Raw genomic sequence first — 20,933 nt, 5'->3', positions numbered from 1 at the left:
CTCATATACTATAAAACTGCTGCTGTGAGTGCAGGTAGCACCTTACTAAACTCCACATCGGAAAGGTCTCCCCCATTGGGAAAGTCTTGGGAACTATTCCTAGTTGACAGCTTGCTGCCACCACTGGATCTGGAATCAGAAGCACAAGCTTTGGCTACGGACTGCATGAGGTGCTCATCATCTGCATTTTGCCAACCCCACCAGCTGACCTCTGGCTGTCCACAGCGGGTAATGACAGCTCCATTGCTCTGGTGCCTGTGCCAGGAACAAGAAAAAAAAACTGTATCATCCTAAAGGTACATATTTAGGGAGGCCCATTCAAATGCTCTGCACTCACATGGAGAGTAAGGCACAGAAGTTTAAGCACATTAATGAAAAACCTACTCTAGGTAAGTCCTGAACTGGCTTCAAGTTGTCTCAATATTAAAGAGGGCAAAAATTGTATACACCAACAATAACAACAAAACCTGTATGTATCTTTCTCAAATACCATACCATCACAGAGATCTCTGTAAAGTTATTTACAAAATGAATAGAAAAATATTCATTTAGAGAAAATAAATGAATACTCATAATTTCAATATTTGAATACTGTATTTCTAGGAAATAAGGTAAAAATGATCTACAAATACTACATTAATTTTCTAGTCAATAACTCACTCCCCCTTTCTGATATGGTACATAAATACTCTAAAATAATATATGCTGAACTAGAGGGGAAAATGTGTTGCTTCACTGACTCCTGAGGGTCTACTGCAGCAACTGTGCACTCATGGCCGGCTTGGGCATAAAGCTTTCCTCTCCCTGGGAGAGGAATTACAGAATAGGAAACAGCAATTACTTGAATGAAGGACAATTCTATAAAACTACTTCCCATTTAAACTGCTTTTCTTGAGCTTAGACTAGGTATTTTGTGTTTCATGAAGGAGAACTATAAAAAGATGATGTTCAGAGATGCAGAGAGAAATAATAGCTGAATCTGCTTTATTTGGAAAAGTTTTAGAAGCAATGTAGTAGGCTTCCAAATAGGAAAAAGAAGCTACCCAAATGGGGTGCCATCTGTCAACAAATTGTAAAGAATATAGACCATGAAGATCAAAAACAGGAAGTCTTTCATTCAAAAATCAAAATCTAAAGGCTGTAAAATTGGCAACTTCCAAATTCAGTAATGAAAGAAAAGATATTTCTCCTTCTTCCTGGTAACAGGTCCAAAATATTGCAAAGGCAAAAATACCTTTATTAAGGATGTTTTACATTAATCTCTCCATCTTAGCCAACATAAAGATCTTGTGATTTAAAAACAATCACTGGCAATAACCTACTATAACTACTAGCAACAATTTGCCACATAGAACCAGTAGTTAAAGAAGGGCTTAGAATCACCATCCAGAGCACAAAATTCTGATCTTCACACAGAAAAATAAATACTGATTAATGACCATAGAAAATTTGTTATTTTATGTTATCCTATAAACCAGTGATCTTCACAAACTTTGAAACTGACTATCATGACCCACAATATGAATTACATTGATGTTTACATCACAACACAGTTTAAAATATTTTTACATTTATATTTTTGAAAGATTTTCACAAACAATACCCTTACCATGTGTGTGATGCATTTTGACATTTCTCATTTTAATTCATTTCTTTACAATTTGATTTCATGACCTATTAGTGAATGCTTTTTTAAAAAAAAATCTGGGCTGGGGTTGTGGCTAGTAGCGGAGTGCTTGCCTCGCACATGTGAGGCACTGGGTTCAATCCTCAGCACCACATAAAAATTAAAAAAAAGAAATTAACAGCAGATCTTATAGACAAGAGTAATTCAGCTTTTGAAATTTGTGTTAAATATTCACTATGTTTATTTAGCCAGAAAAGTGAATAAAACATATTATATTCCTCATAAAAATTTCTACCTCAGCATTCCCATGTCTTAATTTATTCAACATTGTATACGTTGTAATATCAGAACTTATTTTAAATACTTATTTTAAAAACAAAAACATAAGGTTTTTGTTTGGCTTTATATTTCCATTTCAACTCTTCCTGTCTGCTTCCTTCACTCCCAAATGGGGATCTGTCTCTTGTTAATGCTTAGTATTTCTTATACTACAATTATAGACAATCCAACAATTTTCATTTCACTGGAGATAAAACTTACTTTAAAAAAAAAAAGTTCCCTCTATCATAATCACAGAATCAATCTACATTCAAAAAAATTCTTCCCCCCAAAATCTAGCTCATTGGATGATTCTAGGTATTAAAACCCACAATACACACATGTCAAAGCCCTAGGATAAAAGAGATAGGCTCTTACCCAGCATGTGAGGAAGCAAACCCTACCAGACTCAGAGGGGTAAAAACTACATCTCCAAATTTTCAAATATGGAGGGAAGAATCACCCTTTTATATGTACAGAGATCCCAGAGAGTCCTCTAGGTACATACTTCCTGGGCTGTATTCAAGCCTGGATAAGACTGAGACTTATATGCTGTTAATAGAAAAACAAGAGGCACTTAATGGGCATTTCTCACCTGATACTAAACTAGTAGTTGAACTGCCCATCATCTGTCAAGACTCTAGACTAATGCTCTAATACAGAGGCATCACCAAGAAGCCAGCTGCAGTGAGGAGCAAGAAGCTGAAAGACATGGGAGAGAAGCTAAGCTTTGAATCCACTCCTTGTATAAAGTGTGAGATGGGGCTAAGGACAGAATCAAGGGTTTGGTAAAAACTTTTGCAGGTTTCACCACTGAACTCCAATAGCAATGCTAAGACTTTTTCCAAAGCTGATTAAGACCTAGAATTATGGCCACAGTATTGTTGGCTTAACTAAAATTTATATTAGTACCAAGATAATCATGTGTTTTGGCCATTTTCCTCCTCTCTGATACATTCTATTCTTAACAAGCTAGGTGCAAAAAACTGATAAAAGGCTTTATTAACTGCTGAAACACTATTACCTCCCAGGCTATGCTAGTGATCTCACATATTGAGGCAGATTATACAAAGGCATCACTTTAAAAAATCTCAAGTGTTGTCTCACCTTTCAGATGACTTCTTAGAATGTGGCTGTCTGGTATGCTCATAAAAGGTGAGTAATGAATGCTGCAGCCACAACCAACACTCAACAATAGTGGGTGGAGACAGGAGAACTAGGTGAACTGGCTTTTAAAAATACCACGAGTATTCTGTTTCTTATTGAAAGCAAATTTTTCTTCTGTAGTCCATAGTGAAAATACATAAAAGAACAAAAGCCATAATGCAACACACTTAAGGTCACTAAAATACAATAACATTCCATGTGAGCAGGGGCAGGTTGATTTCACCATGGACCCTGTGTCTTGGGAAGGAACAAAGTGTAACCTTTACTCAGAGAATCTCCAACATTGGTTATGACAGCATTACCTTGTAAGTTGCATAACTTTCAAAGAGTCTTCACAAGAATTGCACATAGGAGGCACCCAAAACATTTACTGAACTGAACTCTGTAGCATTAAAAGATTTGCTCTTTAGGACATCCAGCCAAATCAGTACGGTCAGGAAGAGTATGAATATCCCAGTTTGAAGAACAAAGGAGACCCAAGTGAAGAAAGGATGAATGACTTATCTGATATTATTTTCAAATAAATAGTATAGGTTTAAATTCAGGTTTTTGAACTCCAAAATCAGAACTTTACCACTTACAGGTATAATAAGCCTGTGGGAAGACAGAGGACACTGTAGATATCTCTAAGTCCTGATGGCCAAGAAACCAGAAATTATCAGAAAGAGAAGAACTTGGGGACCCCTCTTAGGGCAAAGCCACCCATAATTAAAAAGAGTGGGGTTCTGACTTACCACATGTTAGGAATACCCTAAGAGTTGGTTTAAATACAAAAGAAACTGAAAGTATCAAGGGAATAAATAAATCTTCTTAGAAAGATGGGGACTTGGGGCTGGGGTTATGGTTCAGTGTAGAGTGTTTGCCTAGCATGTGTGAAGCACTGGGTTCAATTCTCAGAACCACATCTAAATAAATATACTCAATAAAGGTTCATTGATGACTAAAAAAAATTTTTAAATGAGGTCTTTTTAGTGAAAAGAAAGGACAGAAGAAAGTAAGCCTTATTGACAAAAGCTGACAACCCCAAATTGGGAAATATCTCTTTAGAGTTAGGTATGCTAAACAAATCACAATTCTTATATAACATTATGAAGTATGATGCACTCTTAAATAAATTCATTATCCTAGGAGATGGTGAAAACTAAAAATTTAATAAATAAGAGGCAATGATTAAAAACTCAGAAAACATAACACATAAGATTTGTACAGTTTGTTGCCTGTAAACTTTACCATTAAAATCCTCCAAACTTGAAAAGAGCCATAAACAAATCCAAAAATAAATTTAAAATATGACAGGATCTCAAGAAAAATGAAAAACAGGAAAAAGAGGGGGCACCTATCAAGAAAGGAAAGTGAAAAACTTTCAAGATGGGGACTGTTTCTTGTGAATGACTGGGTTTCACCAGCCTAGACAGGCTCAGTAGACTTTGGATTCTGAAGCTGCCCCCGAGGCTCCATGAGGGTAGGTACCTTTGTTCTTCACACTAGGTAGCCATAGCACCCCACACCTTGGCTTTCAATAACTGAGGACTGGTTTTAAGTCCTACCTTGCATACTGACTAGTAGTAGAACATGGCAACAGGTTTTACCTTTAAGCTCCCCATTTCTTGTGTTTCTTTCCTTTTTCTGAATCTCTATTTCTTTGGCTCCTAAAACAAGGATACCAACCTATCCTGCCTGATTGATGAAGTCATAAGAATCAAGCAAAAGTGTATATCAAACATCATTTAAAGTAAGACAAGGATTATGTTTGTCATAAGCATTTTGATTAAATAGGACAAGAATCTGAACCACAAGCTTCCCTTCCATCATTGATGGATCAGGAAACAAAGTAATATAAACATAGCCCCTTTAGCCTCAAATGTTTTAAATGACCAGGGCAGACACCAAAAATTGATGATTCAGTATTAAAATTTCAGGTTTAAAGAAAAAAGTCCCAAAAGTAAGGGAGCTTACAACTTTCCACTGCTTTTAAATTCAAGACACACTGAAGAGTTGTTGTTGGACCAGCAAAGTTTCACTTATGGGAGCATAACATTTACAGAGAACTGCATGCAGAGAAATAACATTATCTTGGTCAAAGCCACTTCAGAGGGAGAAAGAAACGGGAAGAGACAAGGACTATATGAGGATTCAGGAAATCTGGGTTTTAGTACTGGCTCAGCATTTCTGTATTTGTCAGTGAGGAAGACAAATTTGCCTTTCTGGATTTCTTGTTTCTTCATCTTTGGGCAGAAAGGAGTAACTACTGCTAATTTATGCCTTGAAAATTCTATGAGAGCCAAAAGCTAGTTTGTATTCCCTATTCTCAAACCTATGTACCTCTATTCATGTTACTTGCCGTCTAATGTTCCCCATTCTCTAATCAATGAGCATCTATTCAACCTTCAAAGCCTACTCAAAAGCCTTTTTTTTTGGACTGGGGATTGAACCCAGAGGTCCTTAACCACTGAGCCACATCCTCAGTCCTTTTTTATATTTTGCTTAGAGGCAAGATCTCCTTGAGTTCCTTAGGGCCTCACTAAGTTGCTGAGGCTGGCTTTGAACTCATGATCCTCCTGCTTCAGTCACCTGAATCACTAACATTACAGGTGTGTGCTACCTCACCCGGCTCAAAAGTCATTTTAATGTGAAGTCTTCTTATACACAAAACTCGAAACTCCCTTCAAATGGGATTCCATAATACCCATGAACCTTATTATAGCTGCTTTTAGGTATAGAACACAACAGCAAATTTTTTATTCTTCCCTTCCCCTGACAACAATATGTTCTTAAAAGGATTAGAAGAAAATAGGCACCTGCTATGATCCATAAAATATACACTGATTAGAATATAAAAGTACTAAGACACCCCACTTTGTATTAAGGTTACCTCCAGTGCCATTTTAGAAAGGGTTACCTGGTCTGCACAGGTCTCCATGTTGCTCTTTTTCACTGGCATAGACCTCTATACACCAAGCATGGTATGCAAATGAGAAGAGATCTTCTATTTTAGCAGGTAGTTGGATTGCATTGTTCAGTCGATTAAGCCAATCTTGACACTGTTCAAAGGTTGAGAACTGACACCTTTGTAAAGTCAAACAAGTATGAATATAATCAGATGACAGCTGACTATGAAAGCTAAGAAAAGGCACCATTTTGAGAGTGTTTATTTATAGTGAAGAACTAACTGAACAGAAAGCATCAAAGGCAATAATTTACATATTCACTACTGTTTATAATAAAAAAAAAAACAGTTTCAAAAATTTTTAGCCAGCAGTTCAAAATATCAAAAAGACGAGAGCTTGGGGCTGGGATTGTGGCTCAGCAGTAGAGTGCTCGCCTGGAATGGGTGGGACCCGGGTTTGATCCTAGCACCACATAAAAATAAAGGTATTGTGTTGTGTCCATCTACATCTAAAAAATAAATAAATATTAAAAAAGACGAGAGCTGGACATTGGAAAATCTGATAATCTAATGAAATCTCTCCTTATAATGATTAATTATAATAATTAAAATAAAATTGCACTTATTGTCTTTCAGAATGAGATTTCATTCTAGTTCTTCAATCAGTATTATGGTTGTCCCTTTCAAGAAATACATTTAGAAGAGTCCTTTTAGTTTTGTTATGACATTTTAGGCCAAGGTTAAAAAAAAAAAAAAACACAAATACTATTTTTAGCCAGCTAGGGAGTAATCAAAATTTGTCTGTTTAGCAATGAGGACAAATCAGCATGTCTGGATACAAATAAGACAGATTACATTGAAATTTTCAGCTGTGAACATGCAGAGAACAAAACAAATTCTATTTTATCAATTGCAATTTTCATTATGTACAATTAAGAGGTTAAAATAATAAATGCAAACTGTTTTTTTAGCAATTAAGTATTTGAGGTTTAAGACTGAGTAATTAATAAGCAAAGTTTGTAAAACTATGAGTGATAGTCACTATCATCATAAGTAAAGCAAATCTCACTGGCTAACATGCAACTTAAATATTTACTTGAAAACTAAAAGGACAGCATTTATACCTCTTCCTTGTCCTAATCAATCTGACTCATCGACATGCTGACATACAATGCTTATTGGTATCTCAAAACAGGTCAAAGGGATAAAATAAACATGTTCAGAATTTAAAATTTCTAGAGCTACTAAATTTAAAAGGCACATTTCAGATATCATTCTGCAACCATTATAGTTAAAATTAGATGAGATTAAAAATAAGCAATGAGTGGTAAATTTATGGAGAAGCTTTGATGAGAAGCAAGACATTTTCTCAGAGTGTTTCCCTAGACTATATTAGTTGTAAGGAAGAAAATATAGAAACTACACAGAAATCAGATGACGGCTTGATCAAAATTCACCAATGAGGGACAAGTAGACTGTTCTCCTCTGGATGTAACACAATAATGCCCTGAAAAGGACACAATACAAAATTCCAACTGAATACACAGTATTCCAGCTGGGAATGTATAACATCAATTTAATCTTGATGAAACATAGGACAAACACAAAATAAGAAACATTCTATTAAAAGAAAAGACCATATTCTACAAAATGTAGATGTCACAAAAGACAAAGAAAGGCTGTTGTGGAAAATGTTCCAGATTAAAAGAAGGCTATTGAATTATGGCAACTAAATGTATTTATTATCTGAGCTACACTGGATTCCCACACTGAATGAGGTGGGTAAACTATGAAAATTGGAACATGGATTTGGGGGTGGGGTTGTGGCTCAGTAGCAGAGCACTCAACTAGTACAGGTGAGGGACTGGGTTCTATCCTCAGCACCACATGAAAATAAATTAATAAAAATAAAGGCATTTTGGGATTAAGAATCATGTTTACGTCACTTACTCTCAATTTGTTCAGGAAACTCTCCTCCCCTCCCACACCCCCAACCCAGCAAAACACACACACATCATAACACTCAGAAGGGTTCTGGGGATGATAAAGCAAATTGGGGTAAAGTGTTAACTACAGGTGACTCTGTTGTTCACCTGCTGTACTATTCACCTTTTATACTATTTTTATTTTTGCACTTTAAAAAACTTGAAATTATTTCCAAATGAAAAATAAAGCATTTGTCAACATAAGCAAAATATTCAAAAAAATATTGTAAGAACTACTCAGAAAATATTCCTAACAGTGCTTACTTTCAAGAACATATTTTGCTACGTTTACCAAACCATATATTCATTTTTTTAAGGTGTAGATGGACACAATATCTTTATTTTTTTGTTTGTTTGCTTGTTTGTTTTTATGTTGTGCTGGGGAATGAACCCAGTGCCTCACCCATAATAGGCAAGCACTCTACCACTGAGCCACATCCCTGGCCTCTTCATTCTTTAAAAAACATTTTTCACACAAAACAAGCTGCACAAATGTACTTGCAGTCTTTGCAAGTCAAATGAAGCTGAAATATATCTTGGCATTCAATGTTTTCTATAAGCTGTAATGGAACCTGTAATTTAAAAAGATGAAGTCCCTTAGTCAAAAAGGTTCTTCAATGTACCCAGCAAGACTGATCAGAAAGATCTCCAGGGGGAAGAAGAAAAAAAAAACCTGTAAATTTAGCAGAATTATTAGTACCCAAGTGATCAACTACAAAGTGAATTAGGGCTTTCCTTATTCTACATAAATAGCCTCAAGCCATGTCATGGCAAGGGGAGGAACAAAGGGGAGGAACCACCTCTGGAAAAACAGTGTAATTATGTCACTTGAATATCAAACTCACAAGCTCATCTCTCAAAGTACTACTTTTACAGTTTTTTTTGCTGCCTATGATTTGCAATGACACAGAAACTGAAGGGTACTGGAGTAATAGTCCAGTCTTGCTTATAATAAAGAATCACAGAACACAGTGCAAGTGAGACTCTATTGGAATATTGACAAATGGAGTGGGCTTATGGCTTAGTGGCAGAAAGGAAGCTTGTGAAAAAGCTGGAAGTCTGAACTGCCTGTAGGTTGCAAAGAAGAGACAACAGGACAGTAGCTCCTGGTACAGCTCTCAGCTCAGCAGGATAGACCCACAGGAATCAGAAGGAAGGGAGAAGGTCACACAGTGGTCAAGACAGTAGGTACAACTTGCTTCAAAAGACGGGTTGAAGAACCCTGTTTGCCAAGCAGGGCTTGAGAGATCTGAGCAGACTGTAATGGCTCTCCCTCTGGAAGATCTGATCAACAGAGTGTATGTGAACACAGGATTGTACGAATAATGAATAGGATCAGAGACAGGAGGAAAAGCATCTGAACGGGGTGCAAATCTTAAGCGTGCCATGAGGATCCTTCTCCCTCTGTCCCCGAAATCATCCTGACTCAATAACTGGCTTCAAAGAGCAGTTTCCAAGTCTTCAAAACAGAGGCTGGTAAATTAATAAGTGGATATTTTTATCCCTTGGAAAAGTAGTGGATCACTTGTCTTTTACACTATATCAAGCCCAGCCAAAATTTGGCTCTAGGAGTTGCAAGCAGCCTCCCAACAATTTTTGGTTAGCTTGAGAAGGATACAGCCTCCCCCACAGCAGAGACAAGAGTTCTGCCTGCACAGGGTGACCCTCATGTCAACTGAATCAGTTTCAGAAACAGGCTTTCTGCAAACCCTGCCTCACCATTCAGCTGCCATAGTCAGCATAGAACTCTGAGAACAAGGATGCAGAGATCAAAAAGAAGCCCAGTGCTGGAAATCTGAAACAAAGAAACAGAAACTGGGCCAGGGATTAAAAAAGAGAAGAAAGCAAAATAATATTGCTCAGATGAATGGCTGTGAGTTTTTACCTCAGGGCTAAAGCCTCTTGCTTCTAAATCTATAATCTATAAAAATTTCCTTACAGTTGTAGTAAGACTGGGAATAAGGACAAAGACTAAGAAATCTTGTCTGTGTTCTGATAAAAAAAGAAACTTTTGGCTCTCAGTTTTTGTTTAAGTCCTTAACCCTAAGGTGTTGTGAGAAACTGCAGCCCATGTGGCTAAAATTCTTTCAAGACCTGTACATCTAAGAAGGAAAGAAAAAAAAATGTCAGTAGAGATAAATTATAAAGAGGGAACATGGAGATTAAGAAGATACAGATTAGAAGATGACACTGATTTGTTCTCAGGCCAGCCCTTTTGGTGCCCTGTAATAGACTCTCATCACTTTATTTATTTATTTATTAAATGTACTCCAACTATACATTTAGATACTGATGGCTTAAAAAGCGTACATCTGACACTCAAAACCAATTTGTTCCAAGCACAGGTGCAGTAACCACCTAGGATTCTCATTCTACCTTGCCCACTCACCCCCACCCCCACCCCCACAAAAAGTGTCTAGCTGACAGGCAAATGAGAAGCCTGAATTCTAGGCTTGTTTTTCTAAAATTTTACCAATTAAAAATTTGCCTGCTTCCTGGCTTCCTTGAATGAACCTCCAGACCTCTTATATGCCACCAGCCTCTGCTTTATAAATTTCAGATGGTCACAATTTACTAGGTCTCATGTACAAGACCTGGGGTGAAGTGATAGTTTTTAAAATCCACACGGAGAGGCTGCTGTCCCAGTAGTCACCTGCATCCCAGGTCCTCTTCAATTGCTTTTTCTTATTGCTCGAAAAGGTAAAAAACACTTATTCTATTAGCTGTTGGGAGAATGTTATCAGCCTGTGCTACATTATTACAAACAATAGACAAGTTTTACATTTCTACTATTGGACCAGAGCCCAAGGGCCTGAGTCCAAACTCCCAGAATAAGAATTAAAACCCCCCAGAGCATGCAAAATATCTGCTACCTACAGTGCATTCAATAAAATTTGTATGAATCTTAACATTGCAGTTTTAAAAAATAATAATAAAAATGTTGTTTCTATGTTTCAAATCAGATTAGAGATACTAGACAAGACACCAAAACCAACAATGTGTTCTCAAGTCAGATATACAGAAAAGCGTATTTTAATACTCATGCAAACTATCACATGCAGGGGAGTTTAATATGTAACAACAACAAGGACATTTAAAAGAGAAACACCTAATTTTGTATCAATAAATGCTTCCTTTTTTCACTTCTCTATTTGTCCTCTCTGATTTGTCCTCTCTTCCTTCTAAAAAGGTAGAATTTGCCACCTTTTCCTCTCTGACATTCAACTATACTGTATTTCTACTTTAAGACCTACCACATGGCTCTAGTTTTCTTAACATTTCTCACCTATGGAAAGGATCTCTTACCATTTCTATGACTAAACATATGAACTACTCAACTTCATAAACAAAGAATCAAATATTCAAGCCCAGTCTATTTCCTAGCCCAGGTTGGTTGAAACACACCATAAGCAAGAAGCAAAGTCTGGGTTAGAATCCACGCTGCCTTTTAACCCAGGTTCCTTCGACCACATATGTTGTGAATTTCTTTATTCCCCTAAGACTGACTGCCCTTCTATTTAATACGAGATTTCCTTCACTTTACTTCCCAAAACAAAAATTTGGTTTCTACACAAGGGATTATCAGGAGAAAAACAGAATTTAAAATAAAGATTCCTCAGAGGCAATTTTATCTGCAAAGGAAATAGAATATCACTTTCAAACCTTCTCCAGACCAATGATTTGATGTTTCAAACAACTCATTTTCTTTTTGCTTCCTTCTCTTCCATCTTCTACTTGTCAGGTAATTCTATCTTTTTATAGTGTATTTGGTCTAACAAATTCCACCAAACTCATGCTCAAACAATGCATAAAACACTTGGTACTGTTAATCAAATCTTCAAAAGGCCAAAAGTTACACTTTACAGGCACCAAAACCCAAGAGCATCAATCCACAAAAGCAAAAAAGAAGCAATTTAAAAATTTAATAGACATGCATAGGTATTAAAGACCCATAGTACTGTCATATTCATGAGAGGTCTGACATCATCATACTCTAACTCTTGAATTCATTCTGGGTGTGTGTGTGTGTGTGTGTGTGTGTGTGTGTCTGTGGATGTGTGTGTGTGTAGTATGCATGTGTATTATTTTCAAGCACCAGGATTTAGAAGTGGAATAATTTCTACCTTTTTAAAAACAAGCACTCTTTTCATAATCTGAATGAGAAGTATTAATTTGTACATATGAAGTAAAACTGACAGTAACACAGTAAAAATAATAATTTTAATGATAAAATATAAAATAAAATGAAATATCTAGGCACCCAATCTAATCAGAGGAGGAAAAATACATATACGCAAGCTAGCTCCTTCCAGCCCTGATTTCAGATGCCTCAACTATTATATTAATGCTAAGCCAAAATATACTCAAGTATTAACAATAACCTCCTCCTGGCAATATGGGGAATGAAGGTGACTGTTGAAGGAAAATGCAAAGTGCAAAGAAAAGGTGTTCTAAACTACTATACTTCCACACGTTTTTCCTAACAGGCATTGACAGATTGGCTTGAAAAACAGAAGTTTAATATCCTCTTAAATACAAATATTGATTTTACAAATTATTTCTGGCTAAAACTCAGATTATATTTCCATCACTTATGTATAAACGGTGAGCCTTAATCTTCACCCCACAATCTGTTCTCATCAAAGCATACCACTAGAACAGGAAAGCAAATTATGCAGAGAAGACATATTTTACTGATTTGCAAAGTGTACATCTGACCCTCAAAACCAATTTGTTCCAAGCACAGGTACAGTAACACCTAGGATTCTCATGCTACTTATTGGGATTTCAGAAGCAGCAGATTGAGAAGCAGTCTATTGAATTATACAACAAAATTTTTTTTAAACTTTCATAAATTCCACTTGAAGATTTCTTTGTTTATATATTATCTAAGTTTCAAAGAAATATGCCTGTATATATGTAAAAATATAGTTTTGGAAAAAAAACTAAGAATGTAAGCAATTCATACCTTAAATGTTACAAATGAACTCTATTACAGAGATTGTTTACCCTAAGAATTGGAACCTTGATATTTAGTGAATATGTGTAGATTAAGGTAATGATGTTCATGGTATCTAAATCTACTGACACATTTTACTCAATGTGCTGTGAAATTAAAAGAGAATACATGATATCAGGTAGCTTTTTAAAACTTGATGGCAAGTCATTTTCTAAAATGCTAAATGATGTAAAGTGGGGCATGCTACAACACAGAAAGGCACATTTAGATACTGATGGCTTAAAGATTATTACATCCAAATCAAACACATTTAACAGGGGTTCCTTGATCTCCTATATTTTACTAAAGTATTTATTTGCTGAGGAAAGGACAAAGGGAGGGAGGTGAGAAACAACACTATCAATAACCCTCTGATCTCCACCCACGTCTGATGCGGGAGAAGTCATTATTTCCTGGAATACCTTGAGGTTCCAAAAATCTAATGCTATGATGAGATTAACATATTAGTATGGAGAAAGGCTGATCTATCTAAATAGGAAGTGTTTATAGACACTACAATGTCAAAATATTTTTGCACAACCATTTTTTTTGTGAAAAGCCATTATTTTGGTCTTTTAAGTGGCATGTAGGCTCTAAGCTTAGAATTATAATGCTAGAGAAAACATGTATATGAGGAACTGGGTCCAAAAGTAAGAGCAGTGGTAAGTTTCCTTAAGCATAATACTTCATCTGTAAAAGGGACCCACAATTCCAGTAAACAACCTACACATAGAGCTACTATTTGAGACAAAAACCACACATACACACAAAATATCCAGGCCTTTTCCCATAGAAATAAATTGTTTTAAAATGAACTATAAATTCAAAAAGGAGAAAAAATTATTCAATATCTATTTCAAATTCATAGTAATTTCAATTAACTTAATATCTATTAGATAGCAAAGCATCAGGAAACAAGCTGGATCCTGGAGATACAAAGATAAAAACCAAAAAATTACGATATGCCTAGTAAATATTGTAAAGATATGTTCAAGATAAAGAAGAGGCCACATGACTATAATTAACTGTCAGGAAAGGAATGAGGACTGAGCAAGGCTTTTTAGAGGAAGTTATCCCCTGAAGTCGGTTTTGAGAGATGAAGAGACATTTGCTGAGCAGGAAAGAAGGGAGAGATAGGAAGTAAAACTGAAGTAAAGAGAAGTATGAGGTATGACTGACCAGTCCAGGGAGGCTGGTTTTACTAGTACAAAAGGTGAGAAGAGGAGAGAATAACATAGAAAAGCTACCAGAGACTCAAAGATCACTGTCTTACATCATGCAAAATAATTTGATTTTCATCTTAGAAATAGAAAAGAAACACTGAAGGGTTTTAAGATAGTGATGGCAAGACTCTCCAACCAACCATTCCCAAAATAGATCTAAAACCAGTTAAAACCCAAAATGCTGATAATATAGTATGGCATGGGAAAATGCAATGACATGAAACTCTATCATTTTCACATGCAATTTACTTTTACTGAAATAACTTCATTGATTCCATCCATTTAAAACACTGAAAGAGCACAAAATTAAATTGTGTAGTTCTATTAATTATTACTCCCATAGTAGATGATGGGATATTTTTGATGGCTGAGATTTTAGAATTTCCACTTTTCTTTTCCATCATACACTCAAATCCAAATGGACCCTCCTGATCATAATGCTATATGGTGTGGAAGATAAGTATTGCCTCATTCCTTGATGAATTTGGCACATACTTTTAACTGATGGACAGAAAATTGATGTAACAGGTAAGATTGTAGCCCAAATCTAGAATCCAGAGGAATTCAGGTCAAAAGGGCTCCTAAACATAAATGCTTAACTACAAAAAGAGATTAGATTAGATTAAATTAGATAACACATACTAAGAAAATGGCAGCCACTGACTCATGGTAAATCAAAGAGGATTTGGGTAACTTTTGGATTGGTGAGTAAAATGAATAAAAGTGACAGATCTAAAAGAATCACAAAATGAAAATCAAAACACAATCTGAATGGGATATAATACTGACCTCTTATTAGATGTTACAACATATTTCTCTGTGCTAGCACTGACATGCAGAAAACCACAATACTAGCAAATGAAGAATGCATTTGTTTTGTGCAAGTACAACTTTTGTGCCTCTGTGGGTTTCATTTAAATCTACTAATGACAGCAGTACACAGAAAGATCCAGTTCACTGAAAAGACCCTCATAATTGAAAAAGGGTAAGTATACCCTTGAGAATTCCTTTTCTTCGGTAATATATGGTCCATTATGCAAATAAACATTGCACTTAACATCTATACTTATATCCACTTAGGAGCCATTACAGTAACTTCATCCAATAATGAGTCTGCAGTGAGCTCACAGCACATATCATCTGACATTAAGTCCCAAGAAGTCGTTGGTAACTACTAACAACTGAGGAATAAAAGCTTATTCAGACTCTGTACTTTTAAAAAGCTTAACATAAGGCATTACTTAGTGCAAATTATTCAGTTTTAACTAAACTTTGAACACCTCAGCTGACAACTAAATACATCATTTTAAATAAGGCATACGAATTTCTGACTAACTAAATGTCCTTCAAGTGCAAAACAGAGAAAAGCAGAGCACAAACCCAAATCCTGTATGTCTCTGAGTACACTACAAAGTTTTTTAACTTAAACTTTCTGTGTCTACCTTAGAGATAGTTGTTAGTAATCACTTACATTAACAAGAGACTCCTTGAACTTGATGTGAAGTCTATAATTTGAAAGGGAAATGATGCCATCCTCAGCACGACCCACATACTCTGTGCTCTCTCCATGAAGTTCAAGGAAAGGAACCTTCAAAATGAAGAAACTCTTCAGAGTTCTGAAGCAATTAAGGCCAAGTCTTTAAACAAAGGTCAGGTGAATACATAGTGCATCTAATGTAGCCTCTTTAAATGGACAGTCATCAAAGTTTAAAGTACAGTACATAAGTAAAGAGGATGATATTACACCCACCTAATTCAAATATAATTATTCAAATCCTGGACCCCTAAAGGAATGATAGAGACCATCATCTCAAATAATGAATTCTAAGAACGTTAAGTCTTACTAGAATGGTTTCCAGCTTGCATTTCTATAGGTATGGCTTAAAAAGTATATGTTTATAAGTCCATCCCTTTAATCCATTAGCTCTGCTACATCATTACTATGATGCTAAATATATATTACAATCCAAAGTGGCCTATGATTACCTGAAGATTCTCATCCTCCCGAATCAGCTGCTTCCTGGGAAAGATCTGATTGGCCTGGATGCACTTAAGACTGTGCCAAGTCTCTTCATCCTGAAAAAAACAAAAATTTTAAAATAAATAACTTCAAAAACTTCTAGTTATCTATTCTATATTTAGTTTTTCTGCCATGTCTTCTCACATAATCACAGTAAGAGCCCAATGACCAAGGCAAATAGGCAGAAAAATGCCAGAAAAAAATATTAATTCCCCAAACTGTTCCATCAATATATTAACTGCTACAATGGTTTGGATAAGTGTCCTCCAAAGGTCCATATGTTAAAGGGCTGGCCACCAGTCTGTGGTGCTACTGGGAGGTGGTGGTACCTTTGAAAGATAGGGCTTAGTGAGAGGAAGTTGTGACACAGTGGGATCTGCCATTGAAGGAGATATTGGGACTCCAGCCTTTGTGTCACCTTTGATTTTTATGTGAAATTTTCATCAATCTAATCTTGAAAGAATATTTAAGAAAAAGTAAGAAATAAATTTCCCAAATTTGAAACATGTATGAATACCAGACCTAATTTACTCTGCCCTATATTCCCAAATAAATTTATTTCTGTTAAGGAAATTTCAGAATAGAACAAAAATTTCTCATCTAAATTGCACTACAATTTAATTCACATTTTAAAAAGTAATGTTACAGGAAGACCCAAAAGAAATGTAATCTGTTAGAAAGCCTGACTCAAAATGATAGTGAAATCTGTTTACACAGATTTTTGAGGAGAGAGGGGAGCAGTGTTGGGAGTTGAACCCAGGACTTCATACATAAATACATACATTTTTTTTTAACACAACCATTTTTAAAACAGCAAAAACCACATCATGTTCAACTTATAACCACTACTTATTGAACATTTAGCACATGCTACTTATTACAACGTTATAAATATCCTCGGGGTGGGGGGGGAGTATAAACAATACTTAGGATTAGAGTTGCTGTTAAATAAAACCATAAGATTACATTACTTTTATCAGTGTGGTTCTTCAAGTGCAGTCTGCAGATTCTATGAGGTCAAAACCACCTTCACAATAATATTAAGGCATTATCTGCCTTTTTCCTACTGTGTTGACAGTTGTTCTAATACTGTAAAAAGAATAAGAAGTGTAAACTGAGCACCTTAGCACAATCAAGGCAGACATACCAATTTAACTAAAATGACCTTGGAAAAGGCAGGAGAAAATTATATGAAATATTATGGTTGCTTCAAGGAAAAATATCTATGTGGCTTTCAATTAACAATGAACTAACCATTTTTTATGCAAAATTTTTAATTGAAAGAATAACTGATGCACAAATTGTGGAAATTCAGACTTGGCCATATGGCAGATCTTTTTCCCAAATGACAATATATTTTTTATGCAAAAATTGCAATACTGGAAAACCTGTCATCTGCCACCATGAATTTGATAGCTTTCCAATACTCAAAAATTTTGTGATAAAATCAGTGTGATATATCAGATATGATGTTTTAAAAATTCACTATATGTCAACAGTTGAAAGACCTGCATTGCATAATGAACCTAGTATTTTCCTAATGACCAATGTATGATATTTTAAATCATGCATGGATAAAAGTGCAAGATAAGGACTGGAGTTCAGGGGTAAAGTGCTTGCCTAGCACACACAATGCCCTGGTTTTGATCCCCAGAACCACACACCTGCCAAAAAATTACAAGACAGATCAAAATGGTTAAAATAGAACAAAGAGGTTTATTTATAGTTTTAGATTCACACTGCAACTAAATTAAGAAACTACCACTTGTCAAGTTTTGGTGTAGTATTAAAAGAAAATAAACGTGATTATCTAAAACACTTTTAAAATATTCTTTGCTTTTCTAACTACCTATTTATGTATGGCTGAATTTTCCTCACATTTGAAATAAAACATATTTTAATAGATTGAATGTGAGAGTAGATATGATAATGTGTCATCTATTAAACCAAGCATTAAAGAGATCAGAAAATTTACACAATTTTTGGATAAGAAGTTATTTTTAATTAAAAATACTTATATTGCCATGTAATTTCTTATTTTAAATGAATTTATAAGCATTTGAGAGATTTCTCAGCTTTAATTTCTATTACAGTAAACACAGAAAACATAACCCACATAACAAGCCCTCTTGGGAGTCCTTAATAATTTATCAATGTAAAAAGAGATGCTGAGACGAAAGGGTTTCAGAACTGGTATTCCAGACTGCACTCTAATACTAAATAACAATTAAAGCTGTATTATTTGAAAAGCCAAACTTCTCCCAAACTATTCTCCTATTGTTAATCCATGACAGAAAAAGCCACTCAGAATTTAACAATGACCTGAACCATCATACTAGCAATCTTTGCTATAAAATGACTAAACCATTTTATTTTGAGACATGAGCTTTTTAAGGGCCTTTAAAAAAGATTGATATTTAAAATTTTTAAATAGCTTCAAATTATAAAAATATAATTTTACAAATGGTTTATAAAATGCTTTGAAAAATTAGCAACTTCCATTATTAAATATACTTTTATTATTATTATAAAAAATTATTTCCCTAGGATTACAAGCATCCCAGGATAATTGTTAAGAAACTGTGGCTGATAATCAAATAATTTTAAAAGCAAAATTATGAAAAAAAAGAAAACAACTTTTCTTTCTTTATGTAGCCAAAATAAAAATGTTTAATGATGGCTGGGGTTGTAGCTCAATGGTAACGTGCTTTCCTAGTATATGTGAGGCACTGGGTTCCATTTCAGCATCACATATAAAAAATAAATGAATAAAGGTCCATCAATAACTAATAAATTTTTTAAAAAAAATACTTAATTAAGTGATGCACTTTAATAAGGCTGATATGACAGAGCTTAGTGGTCTCGGAAAGAGTAATTACCTAAAGTGTACTAAAGTCTGTAAATGGCTCCACTCCTATAAACACCAAAATAACTTGTTAGTTGAAAAATGTTGAATTATGTCCCATCTGATTCAAATGTATGCTATGTCAAGGTCATTGTACTGTCATGTGTAACTAATTAAAATAAATTTAAAAAATACAAAAAAAGAAAAACATTGTGTTGATCTGTACTATATTATGCCTTTCCACTCATTTCGTTTGAAGTCAATTAATGAGTGAAAGAACAGGGGGAAGTGATTTTTTTAAAAAAGAACCCACTTTTCTACCATAAGTACTGGCTTTAAAAAAAATCCTACTTTCATTATTAAAAGGTATCTCTTGACATAAAGAAGGCTTAATGTTTACACTTAAAGGGAATAAAAGGAAAAGAGAGAGAGAATCCTGAATCAAGAAAAAATATTCTCATGAACCAACAGGGAATAGGTAGGAAATGCTATAAAAGAGGGAGAGGGGACAGCTTTTAAAAAGTCTTACCTGAAAGTACACTTTAAACATACCTTCTCAGCATCACATTAACTAGCTTTTTAACTCACATAAATGTATAAGGCCTAAACTTTTACTGTCTTTAAGATCCTTTTACAGAGGCACTCATTATTTCTTTATGTGATTCCTTGACCCAGTTTTCCACTGACCCTCAAAACAGCTCAGAATTGAAATAATGTAGCACGCTTTTTAAAAAGAGAAAGAAAAGGAAAAAGGAAAAAAAGGGAAAGAGAAGCCATTTACCTATTCATTCTTGCTAGCACACTCACTTTGGTGCTAATCCAGACTAATGTTCCTAACCAAAGTAGCTACTGAACACTGAAAGAAAATTGTTTTCAACATATGAGAACTGACAATTAAGCCACCAAGACAAGAACATGAAGTACTTATTTTCAGTTAAATCAAATAAATGCTCTTTTTAAAAAATACTGCCTCAGCTCATATTACCTATAAGGCTTCAGAAAAATGTCCCCCTGGGTTGGGGGTTGTAGCTCAGTGGTAGAGTACTTGCCTGGCAAGTGTGAGGCACTGAGTTCGATTCTCAGCACCACATATAAATAAATGAATAAAATAAAGCTCCATCAACCTCTAAAAAATATTTTAAAAAAGAAAGAAAAATGTCTCCATTTACACAGAACTGCATTTAACCTCAAAGATTTAATTAACATTAGGACCAACTAACTGCCTAATTTTATTATAGTCTCTGTGATTTTACAAGTATAAAAGGAAACCCAACTTGACACAGTTAATAGGGAGGAAAACTGGAAAAAGGAAGGACTGGAAAGTAGTGGTGTGATAAAAAGCTGGGAACAGATTTTGCTTAGGCTATATGCCCTTATTCATTAGTATTAAAAAATGCATTCCACATTATTGATTTCCTGGTATTACTCAGAAATGCCAGGTGATTAGAATCTGGTATTTCTTTGGCTCCACCTAGCCCTGTAAAGTTATCAGGGTCACTTGCAAAATCCTGAAAAGGGATAAGTCAACCACAGTTTCAGGCTGGTTTCTGCTATTTGCTAAATTATGCAGGTAAGAAAGTTAAGTATATACTTCAGAGGAGAAGTCAACATTAAATATAAATATTTAAAGCACATAAGAGAAGACTGCTGACCAATTAAGTCCTATGAACTAAATATATATATATATATATATATATATATATATATATATATATATATATATATATATATATATATAGTGTTCATGTTCAAAAAATGTAAAAGTAATCACCGGTCTTCTTACTGTCAGTATTGTCCATACACTATTCTTGGGGCTAGTATTTATAGTCATTGAAAATATATTTCCCTTGTTACAATCCTTG

The 20,933-nt window shown here is 34.9% G+C and overlaps 1 pseudogene; it reads right to left on the bottom strand.

The window, feature by feature from the left end:
* LOC143385789 (phosphatidylinositol-3,5-bisphosphate 3-phosphatase MTMR3-like) overlaps positions 1-20,933 on the bottom strand; it is a 157,187-nt pseudogene that overhangs the window by 12,184 nt on the left and 124,070 nt on the right.

This window comes from Callospermophilus lateralis, chromosome 8, assembly GCF_048772815.1.
Source record: "Callospermophilus lateralis isolate mCalLat2 chromosome 8, mCalLat2.hap1, whole genome shotgun sequence".
Classification (NCBI taxonomy): domain Eukaryota; kingdom Metazoa; phylum Chordata; class Mammalia; order Rodentia; family Sciuridae; genus Callospermophilus; species Callospermophilus lateralis.
The sequence above is the reverse complement of the archived record's forward strand: the minus strand, read 5'-3'. Positions and strand labels throughout refer to the sequence as shown.